The following is an 11,122-nucleotide window of genomic DNA, read 5'->3' as shown; positions in this document are numbered from 1 at the left end:
AAAAATCATATATTTTAGGGATATTATAAGATACTAATATATACTAACATCCCCCCTCAAACTCTTAGCGGCGAAGTCAACTAGAGTTTGGAAACAAGATCACCAAGTCGACCAAGTGGATAGGATTTCGTAAAAATATCAGCAAGATTATCTTCCAAAGAAACTGAATGTAATTGGAGGACACCCTATTGAAGATAGTGGCAGGTGAAGTGATAATCAATCTCAATATGTTTAGTAGGTTCATGAAACACATCATTATGCGCAATCTGGATGGCACTACGATTATCACAGTAAAGAGGAGAACTTATTGATTGAGGAACACCCATATCTTTTAGAAGCCAACGTAACCACAAAAGTTCAAATGTTGTATCAGCAAGAGCGCGATACTCAGCCTCAGTGCTAGAATGGGCAACAACAGACTGTTTCTTACCATGCCATGAAATCAAAGAAGTACCAAGTAAGAAACAATAACCAGTGGTGGAGCGACGATCAGTAGGATCACCAGCCCAATCTGCATCAAAATAGGCCCGTAGCTCTAGAGAGGAGTGGGATGAGAAGTGCAGACCATGAAACAGAGTACCCTTGATATAGCGTAGAATTTGAAGAACCGCAGCAAAATGGGTAGATCGAGGTGCACTCATAAACTGAATGAATAGATGAACAACATATGAAATGTCAGGCCTAGTGATAGGAAGATAAATGAGACTACCAAGTGGAGAATCGTCAGTGGCCAAAAGCTTAGTATTATACTCAAGTGGACCAGTGGCTATCTTGCTGTCTGTCAACCTAACTTTGGAAAGTAAATCAGAGGCATATTTTTCGTGAGTGAGATAATTACCATCCTGATTTGAAGTAACTTCAAGGCCAAGGAAGTAAATAGATGTCCCAAATCCTTTATCTCAAAATTCTGACCAGGAAAAGTTTGAAGATCTTGAATACCAGCAATATCATCACCAATAATAATCATATCGTCTACATAGAGAAGAAAAAGGATAGTACCTACCCCAGTAGTGCAAAGAAATAGTGCAGAATCATATAGGCTAGAAAGAAAGCCTTGTTAAGATACCACTTATTGAAATTTCTCAAACCAAGCTCGAGGAGCCTGTTTGAGCCCATAAAGTGCGCGATGAAGATGAAAAACTTTATGTGGAGGATGCTCATAGCCAAGTGGAGGCTGCATGTAAACTTATTTAGTAAGATCACCGTTAAGGAAGGCGTTTTTAACATCCATTTGAAAAAGTTCCCAACGTTGGATAGCAGCAACTGCAAGTAAAGATCTGACAGAGGTAAGTCTAGCAACAAGAGCAAAAGTCTCCTCACAGTCAATCCCATACTCTTAGGTGAACCCTTAGCAACAAGTTGAGCCTTATAGTGTTCAACTGATCCATCTGCTCGAGTCTTGATTTTATAAATCCACTTGCATCCCACTGCAGCTTTACCATGAGGTAAGTCCACCAGATCCCAAGTATGTGTTTTGACAAGAGCATTCATTTCATTAGACATAGCTTGCTGCCAAAGAGGGTCAATACAAGCCTCACGATAATTGTGAGGTTTGTGGAGGGTGGTAAGGACAGAGAAATGGTGATAATCACGAAGATGAGTAGGAGGAACACTTACCCGACTGGAACGATGAGGTTCAGGGAGTGGAAAAGACTGAGGAATGGGTGGTGTGGCAAGTGGTCCATCAAACGCATCAACTTGATTGTGTGAAGTGGTGGAAGAACTGTCTGAAGAGATCGGAATCTCTGCAGAAGAGTAAGAAAATAGAGCAATAGAGAGATTAGTGAATATGAGTAAGTGGTTAGAGGAGGAAGGGGAGAACGTGGATTGCTGGTAAATGGTTTGTGTTCCCAAAACTCCACATGACGAGAGACTCGAAGACGTTTGGAGATAGGATCATAACAACGATAACCTTTTTGAGTTAAGCCATAACCAAGAAAATAGCATAACCGGGGGTTCAAGTTTGGTCCGTTCATGAGGAGGAAGAGTAACAAAATAGGCACAACCAAAGACACAAAGTAAGGAACAGTTAGGAACCATACCATAGAGAAGCTCATAAGGAGATTTGTTGTGAAGTATAGGTGAGAGTACCTGATTGATTGTGTACACAGCAGTAAGAGCAGCTTCACCCCAAAACTTTTCAGGTAAAGAAGCAAAAAGTAAAAGAGCTCTTACAGTATCAAGGATATGACGATGTTTTCGTTCGACACGACCATTTTGTTGAGAGGTATAGGGACAAGAACGATATGACAGTGTGCCTTGTTGATTCAAGAACTCAAGGAGAGTTTTGTCATTGTATTCCATGACATTATCTAAACGAAAAACTTTAATGGTACGAGAAAATTGTATTTGTACCATTTTGTGAAAAGTTTGGTAAACACGAACAAACTCAGATCGATGTTGTAACAAGTATAGCCATGTATAACAAGAATAGTCATCAACAAAGATAACAAAATAACGAGATCCCCCCTCAGTAGGAGTAGGTGCAGGACCCCAAATATCAAAGTGAATCAAATCAAAAGGTGCAGTCGAAAAAGAGTCACTTATATTAAAAGATAAATGAGTTTGTTTTCCAAGTTGACAGGAAACACAATCAAGTGACTCAAAACCCATAGAACCTAGGAGCAAAAGATGAACACGAGGTATAGAGGCATGACCTAGCCGAGAATGCCATAATTGGGAAGAGATGGCAGTAGCAACAATGGAGCGAGACAGATGGGATGGAAGCTGCAAAGAAGCGAGCTCGAACAGACGTCCAATCTTACAGCATGCCCAATGAGTTGACCTGTTTGTGGATCCTGCACATCAACACCAGCATTAGAAAAGGTAAGCTGAAGACTTAATTCACAAAGTTGACCAACTGAAATGAGATTTAAGGATAACTTGGGAACAAGATAGGTGTTGTCAACAGATAAGGTAAGGGAGGAAATAGACCCAATTTGACTAACAGATAAATGAGAACCATCAACAGTATATATGATAGGATTGGGTGACAGATTTTTGTGAAAAAAATGGTGGAATCAAAGGTCATGTGATTACAACATGCAGAATCAAAAAACCAAGGAGATGTACCTGAGGTGACAGACAAAGCACTAGAAGACCGGGATAAAACCTGATGAATTAATGCCTCAATGTCAGTAGCAATGAGAATAGTGGACACTGAAGAAGGCTTAATAGCAGACTCAAGAGCAGAATGAGCAGTTGGAGACACGACAACAGCTTGCAACAAGAGGGCCTGAGACTAATTTTTGTTCTGCAATTTTTGACATTCCGTAACAAAGTGACCTGGACGTTTGCAGTATTTGCAAAAGACAGTCTTTGAGGACTGAGAAGGGAAACGGCCTAATGCTAGAGAAGATCCAAAGGTAGTTTGAGGGATGGCAGCAACAACTGAATCCGGAGTTTGCATCTTCATGGTTGAATGATGATTTTCTTCAAAAATAAGTTCAACAATTGTAGTCTCAAGAGTGGGAAGAGGGTGCGATGCAAAAGAGAGGCCCGAGTAGATTTAAAATCCTCACGAAGGACCATCATAAAATGCATAAACTTACGATGATCACGTTAGGTTGCAAACAACGCAATGTCATCAAAGCATTTGAGGTGAGGATCTGCAGCAGACAACTGTTCCCAAAGATTATCAACTTAAGAATAGAAATCAGCAATGGACTGACCTGATTCCTGACATATCTGATAAAGCTTAGTCTCAAGCTGGAACTGCAATGAAGCATCATGAGTGTAGTTGTATCGTTTAGCAAGAAAATCCCAAGCAGCTTGAGCATTACCAAGCTTGGGCAGCAGGCTATGGATGGATGGAACAGAAGTATTGATAAACCAAGACAATAATTTATAATGAATACTATGTCAATCTTCAAGCTGACATGCAAACTTATCAAGACTCTCACCATCTTGTTGCTTGGGGGCAAGAATATCACCAGAAACATAATGCCACAATTTTTGTCCTCTAAGAAATACTTCCATATTTTGAGCCCACATATTATAATTTGAGCCATCTAAAATGTTATCAATAGGACGAACAATGGTATCAAGGTTGGGAGAGTAGTGAGACATACTTTTTTTTTTTTTTTTTTGGGATCAACGAGTCAACGGTCAATGAGTCAATGGTCAAACTTTTTTGTGGTCAACGAGTCAACAGGTGGACCTGGGCTAGACTTTGAACCGTATAGGCTGATTTATAGAAGAAAGAAAAATGGGCTGGGAAGGCTTACTTGGGTTGGGCTTGAAGTTGGCTGTAACAGGTTTGATATTTCTGCTGGAGATGTGTGGCGCGTGGTCATAGGTGCAGAATATTTAGGAGGCGCGTGCGAAAGCGTATCGGGGAAAATCTTGACACAGAAACACCGATAAAATTCTCAAGACTCCGTTTATGATCAGATTTGATAAAAAAAAAAAAAAAAGGGAGCAAAAATCGGATGTAAAACCACGAAAATCCCACTGCTAGTGTAGGGAAAGCCAAGGTTGGTGCGGAAGGATGAAATGGCTTGCATGGACAGGAAGATCAGAGTAGTTGCTCTGATACCATGTTGAAATAAAAAGAGTTTTGAGGAATCATATGATTGTATATTTATCTGTATTTTAAACTATACAAAAGAGACCTCTATATATAGTGGAGAAGGCCAAAGTTAATGAGGAAATAAAATATATGGAAAGATTCTAACCTAACATAATTACAGGAAAAATCATATATTTTAGGGATATTATAAGATACTAATATATATACTTACAACAAACAAACCCTTAAAAGACTTAATTGCGCTTACAAGGAGAAATTACATTAATAATTTATATCGAAGCAAGAAATGATCATCAATATTAATTGTGTATGAACCGGACTAAGACCAACTTTCAATGAAACTGTATTATATTTATTTAAAATAAGACACCAATGGAAATTGATTCTACTCAAACGTCGTTGCACGACGCCATCAACTGACATCGGAGTTAACATATATCACTGCTGTTAGTTCTCGTTGACTTTTGAATTGAAGTACCCTGACAAAGATTGCACTGGGGTAAGCCAATTTCTTCGACGTGACAGTCGCGCATCGAATCAACCACCTGAAACCCAACGCGTCATATTATATGCGCTGGCGGCTTTGCTCAATTTGATGCCAACTTAGCATCTGTGTAGACTTTGAAATTTACTTTGCCCAATTTCAACATCATCTTGGCGTCTGCGTAGACTTTGAGTTTTACTTTCTTCAATTTCGATGCCAACTTCACGTTATTATAGAGTTTGAGATTTATCTTGCTCAATAATTCTGATGCCAAGGTGGTGTCTGCATAGAGTTTTGTTGATAATGAGTTGTTCGGACACCAACTGTGCGTCGGGATTTAAATATTATTAATGATGCCAGCAAAAATCCAATGGTGGCGTAGTGTCACGACCAGCCTGCTTGCCGACTCAAGCATGCTGCACGTTCACGTTGCTTACTGATTAAGTATACTTCAGGGTGAAGCAGACTTAAGAGCTAAGTTAACTTAATAGCTAAGTTAACGACTCAGCAGCTAGGTTCGGCGACTAAGCACCTTTGTTTCCAAGGTTGCACCAATGCTCGCCACCCACGACATTCGTTTCCAAGGCTGCACCAATGTTTGACACCTAGGGTTTTCTTATGTAGCTTAGTCATATTCATTTGAGGAGCTTGAGCCTATAAATAGGCAACTCCACCATGTAAAGTTTCATAACATGAATTCCATCAACACAGAGTTTATATTTTCTCTACACTTCTCTCTCGTTTATATACTTTTAGCCTGTGAGTTTGTGTGAGCGTTAGGCTGCTTAACTCATTTCCGACGAGTTAAGGCCACACGAACTTAGCAAAGAAGTTAAGTGCGTGACAAGTGGTATCAGAGCCTCGGTTAGCATAACCTCGGTTTTCATTCAATGGCAAAAGATACTGTCGCTTCAAAGGGAACCAAGACAGCGGAGATGGAGACTTCCCAAGAACGTGGTCGTCCGGAGAAAGTTAACCCCAACCCCAACCCCTCAAGGCAGAGAGGTAAGTCCAAAGATTTTCTTTCCAGTTTTGACTCACGCTTATCTCGTGTAGAAGAAAGGGTGAGCACGCAGTCGGAGGATCTAGATCATCTAGTGGATGATCTAGAGTCGGAGGTTACCGAAACCCACACTGTCGTGAAAGCTATGTTGCTTCAAATGGAAGAGTCACTAAGGACTGAAATGGGGAGAATCCATGAGGAGTTCGTAGGGGAGCTTGCCAAGACCCGTCATGTGTTCCAAACCGAAATCAGCAGCACACTGGTTTGTTTAGACGAGGTGCAAGCTGATTTAGCGCGATGCAAGCACGCCATGGTTGCAAGGACCGGCAGCAACGTCATTGAAAACCAAAGGATTGACTTCCCAAGGCCTAGAAGTTTTGGTGGCTCACGCAAGGCACAAGAGGTTGACAACTTCCTGTGGGGACTAGACAAGTACTTCGGAGCCGTAGGCGTCACGGAGGAAAGCTCAAGGATTGAAACTGCAGTCCTCTATCTCACAGACACCGCAAGGTTGTGGTGGAGGAGATGAGAAGGAGACATCGAAAAAGGTATTTGCACTATCTCTACTTTTGATGATTTTAAAAGAGAACTTAAGCGGCAGTTTTACCCGGAGAATGCCGAGGATGAGGCAAGAGCTCGCTTGCGAAGGATCAAGCAAACAGGGACGATCCGTGATTATATCAAGGACTTCACCGACTTGATACTTGAGATCTCGGAGATGTCCGACAAGGACTCGCTCTTCAATTTCATGGATGGGTTGCAATCATGGGTGAAAACAGAGCTAAGGCGTCGGGGAGTGCAAGATCTTGCCACGGCCATAGCAGTTGCTGAAAGTTTGATTGATTATAGCACCCAAAAAGAATACACCGGCAAATCCAAAGATAAGAAGGGCAGCTTTGTTAAAGGTGTAGGAGACAGGGGGCAATCTAAGGAGAGCAACCGAGACACCCGTCAAGACTTCTCCTCATCCAAAGGTAAGGACAAGGGCAAACGTTGGGATAAGAGCTCCAACAAACCCCGCAACAATTGCTTCATTTGCAATGGGCCTCATTGGGTGAAAGACTGTCCGCAGAAGAAAGCTCTTACTTCCCTTATAGCCAAGCATCATGAAGGCAAGCAAGCCGAAAGCAGTAGTGATGGGGCACATATGGGATCAATGCAACTACTCAATGGGATTCAGTCCGCACCAAAAACCCAAGCCAAAGGGTTGCTCTATGTTGATATGGCCATCAATGGGAAGGCCACCAAAGCCATCGTAGATACGGGAGCTTCGCATAACTTTATCTCAGTAAGTGAAGCACGTCGGCTAAGTATCAAGGCTTCAGGAGGTGGAGGCACCATTAAGGCAGTCAACTCAGTGGCACAACCGATACATGGAGTGGCTCGACAAGTCAGAACCACAATGGGAACTTGGTCTGGCTACTTGGATTTCTCAGTTGCATCAATGGATGACTACCAAGTTGTCCTTGGCTTAGAGTTCATGGAACAAGTCAAGGCGTTTCCCTTGCCATCAACCAACACCATGTGTATCATGGACGGGCAACAAGCTTGTGTGTTGCCCACTAGCCACTCTACCAAGCTGGAGACAGCAACACTCTCGGCTATGCAGTTCAAGAAAGGCATCAAGAAGAAAGAGGAAAGCTACTTGGCCATCCTTAAGCAATATGACGACGAGGAGCCAATCCTGCCAGAGGCAGTGCCCAGAAGGTAGCACAAGTACTCGAGGAGTTTGTTGATGTCTCACCAAACGAGCTGCCAAAGGTTCTACCACCTAGAAGGGAGGTAAACCATCAGATTGAGCTGGAACCAAGTGCCAAGCCACCTGCCAAGGGTCCTTACCATATGGCACCACCCGAGCTTGCGGAATTAAGGAGGCAGTTGAGGGAACTACTAGATGCAGGGTTCATCAAGCCCTCCAAAGCTCCCTATGGCGCACCAGTTTTGTTTCAAAGGAAGAAGGATGGTTCCTTGCGCATGTGCATAGACTACCGAGCACTCAACAAGGTATCTGTTAAAAATAGCTATCCTATTCCTTTGATTGCCGATCTTTTCGATCAGCTGGGGCATGCCCGCTACTTCACCAAACTAGATCTGCGGTCAGGTTACTATCAAGTGCGCATAGCCGAAGGCGACGAGCCAAAGACCACCTGTGTTACAAGGTATGGGTCTTATGAATTTTTGGTTATGCCATTTGGTCTAACAAATGCACCAGCCACTTTTTGCACTTTGATGAATAAAATATTCCATCCGTACCTCGACTAGTTTGTGGTCGTCTATCTAGATGACATAGTGGTGTATAGCAAAACCTTGGAGGAGCACATGTGGCACCTCAGGGAAGTGTTCCAAGTCTTGCGGGACAACAAGCTGTATATCAAGAAAGAGAAATGCTCTTTTGCCAATCCGGAGGTAATGTTCTTAGGTCACAAGATCAAGGATGGGCAGCTTATGATGGAGGATGGCAAAGTGCAGGCCATTCAAGAGTGGGAAACACCCACCAAAGTGCCGAAGTTACGATCCTTTCTTGGATTAGTAAACTACTACCGCCGGTTTATCAAAGGCTACTCAGCAAAGGCAGCCCCGTTGATAGACTTACTCAAGAAGAGCAAACCGTGGGACTAGTCAAATGAGTGTCCAGCCGCCTTTGAAGAATTGAAAGCTACAATCAGCAAGGAACCTGTGCTTGCCTTGCCAGACCATTCTCAGTCATATGAGGTGCACATCGACGCATCCGACTTTGCCATCGGGGGAGTACTCATGCAGAATGGGCATCCGATTGCTTACGAGAGTCGAAAGCTCAATGAGACCAAGCAGCGTTACACTGTGCAAGAAAAGGAGATGACAGCCATTATCCATTGCCTTAGAGTATGGCGACATTGCTTCTTGGGTCTAAGTTTGTTACTTTGACAGACAATGTCGCAACAAGCTACTTTCCGACCCAGAAGAAGTTAAGTCCGAAGCAGGCACGATGGCAGGACTTTCTTGTCAAGTTTGATTATGTCTTGGAGTACAAGCCGGGCAAGACCAATGTGGTGGCAGATGCATTAAGCCGCAAGGCCGAGTTGGCAAGCATCAGTCAAGTCACAAGCGCATTGGCTGACCGAATCAAGCAGGGACTCCAGCATGAGCCATTGGCTCAAAACATCATTGCCTTGGTAGAAGAAGGGAAAACCCGGAGGTTTTGGCTGACTGACGGCTTACTCTACACCAAAGGCAACCGCCTCTACATCCCGAGATGGGACAATCTGAGGAAAGAATTGGTCAAGGAGTGTCATGACTCCTTGTGGGCAGGCCATCCAGGTATGAGATGCACCTTTGCTCTCTTAAAATTTGCCTATTATTGGCCTGGGATGCAGGATAGCACTGAGGGGTATGTGCGTACGTGCCTTGTTTGCCAGCAAGACAAGGTAGTGCAACAACAACCGGCAGGCTTACTACAACCATTACCCGTGCCTGAGAGACCATGGGAGAGGGTCTCAATGGACTTCATCACATGTTTGCCAAAGTCCGAAGGGTCCGGGAGCATCATAGTCATTGTGGACAGGTTTAGCAAGTATGCCATCTTCATCCCCGCATCCACCGATTGCACAGCAGAAGAAACAGCCAAGCTCTTCTTTCATAACATTATCAAGTTATGGGGCATTCCAACAAGCATAATCAGTGATCGAGATCCTCGGTTCACTAGGAGATTTTGGACAGAGTTGTTCAAGATGCTAGGATCAAACCTAGACTTCTTGACCAGCTATCATCCCCAAACTGATGGTCAAACCGAGTGCGTCAATGCACTGTTAGAGCTATATTTGTGGCACTATGTGAGCGCTGGCCAGCGAGATTGGGCAAAGCTCCATGCACAGCCCAATTCTCATTTAACTTGCAACGGAGCGAGACAACCAACAAAAGTCCTTTCGAGATCATCATGGGACGACAACCGAACACACCTCTTTCCCTAGCCACACGCTATGATGGGAAGAGCCCAGCAGCCTTCAGGTTAGCCAAGTCACGGCACAAACAAACTGAACTTGCTTGTGCAGCCCTACATAAGGCAGCGAAAAGAATGAAAAAGTGGGCCGACAAGAAAAAAAGGCACGTTGAGTTCCAAGAAGGTGATCTTGTTCTAGTAAAGCTACTACCCCAGCAGTTCAAGACGTTAAGGAAGGTGTACAAAGGCCTAGTGCGCAAATATGAAGGGCCCTTTCAAGTGATACAACGCATCGGCAAAGTTTTGTATCGACTCCAGCTTCCTCCGAAACTGAAGATACACCCGGTCTTTCATGTAAGCTTGTTGAAGCCATTCCATGAAGACCCAGAGGAGCCATCCCGAGGAATCTCTAAACGAGCACCAACAGCCGTCGTAACATCCTTTGACAAGGAAGTTGAAGAAATACTTGCCGACAGAGTCATTCACCGACGAGGAGTGCCAAATTATCGGGAATACTTCATCAAATGGAAGGGACTTCCCGATACAGAGGCCAGTTGGGAGACCGAAGACTCATTGTGGCAATTCCAAGACTCAATCCTGCACTATAAGGATAGTGCGACGAGGGCGTCGCAGCATTAGGTGCGAGAGAATGTCACGACCAGCCTGCTTGTCGACTCAAGCATGCTGCACGTTCACGTTGCTTACTGATTAAGTATACTTCAGGGTGAAGCAAACTTAAGAGCTAAGTTAACTTAATAGCTAAGTTAACGACTCAGCAGCTAGGTTCGGTGACTAAGCACCTTCGTTTCCAAGGTTGCACCAATGCTCACCACCCACGACCTTCGTTTCCAAGGCTGCACCAATGCTTGACACCTAGGGTTTTCTTATGTAGCTTAGTCATATTCATTTGAGGAGCTTGAGCCTATAAATAGGCAACTCCACCATGTAAAGTTTCATAACTTGAATTCCATCAATATAGAGTTTATATTTTCTCTACAGTTCTCTCTCGTTTATATACTTTTAGCCTGTGAGTTTTTGTGAGCGTTAGGCTACTTAACTCATTTTCGATGAGTTAAGGCTGCACGAACTTAGCAAAGAAGTTAAGTGCGTGACAGTAGGCTTGGAATTTGAATCGCCCAGAATTTGAATTCATCGGAGAATGTTACCTCTGCCAATCCAATGTCGCCA

This window comes from Pistacia vera, unplaced genomic scaffold (genome assembly GCF_008641045.1).
Source record: "Pistacia vera cultivar Batoury unplaced genomic scaffold, PisVer_v2 Contig276, whole genome shotgun sequence".
NCBI lineage: Eukaryota > Viridiplantae > Streptophyta > Magnoliopsida > Sapindales > Anacardiaceae > Pistacia > Pistacia vera.
The sequence above is the reverse complement of the archived record's forward strand: the minus strand, read 5'-3'. Positions refer to the sequence as shown.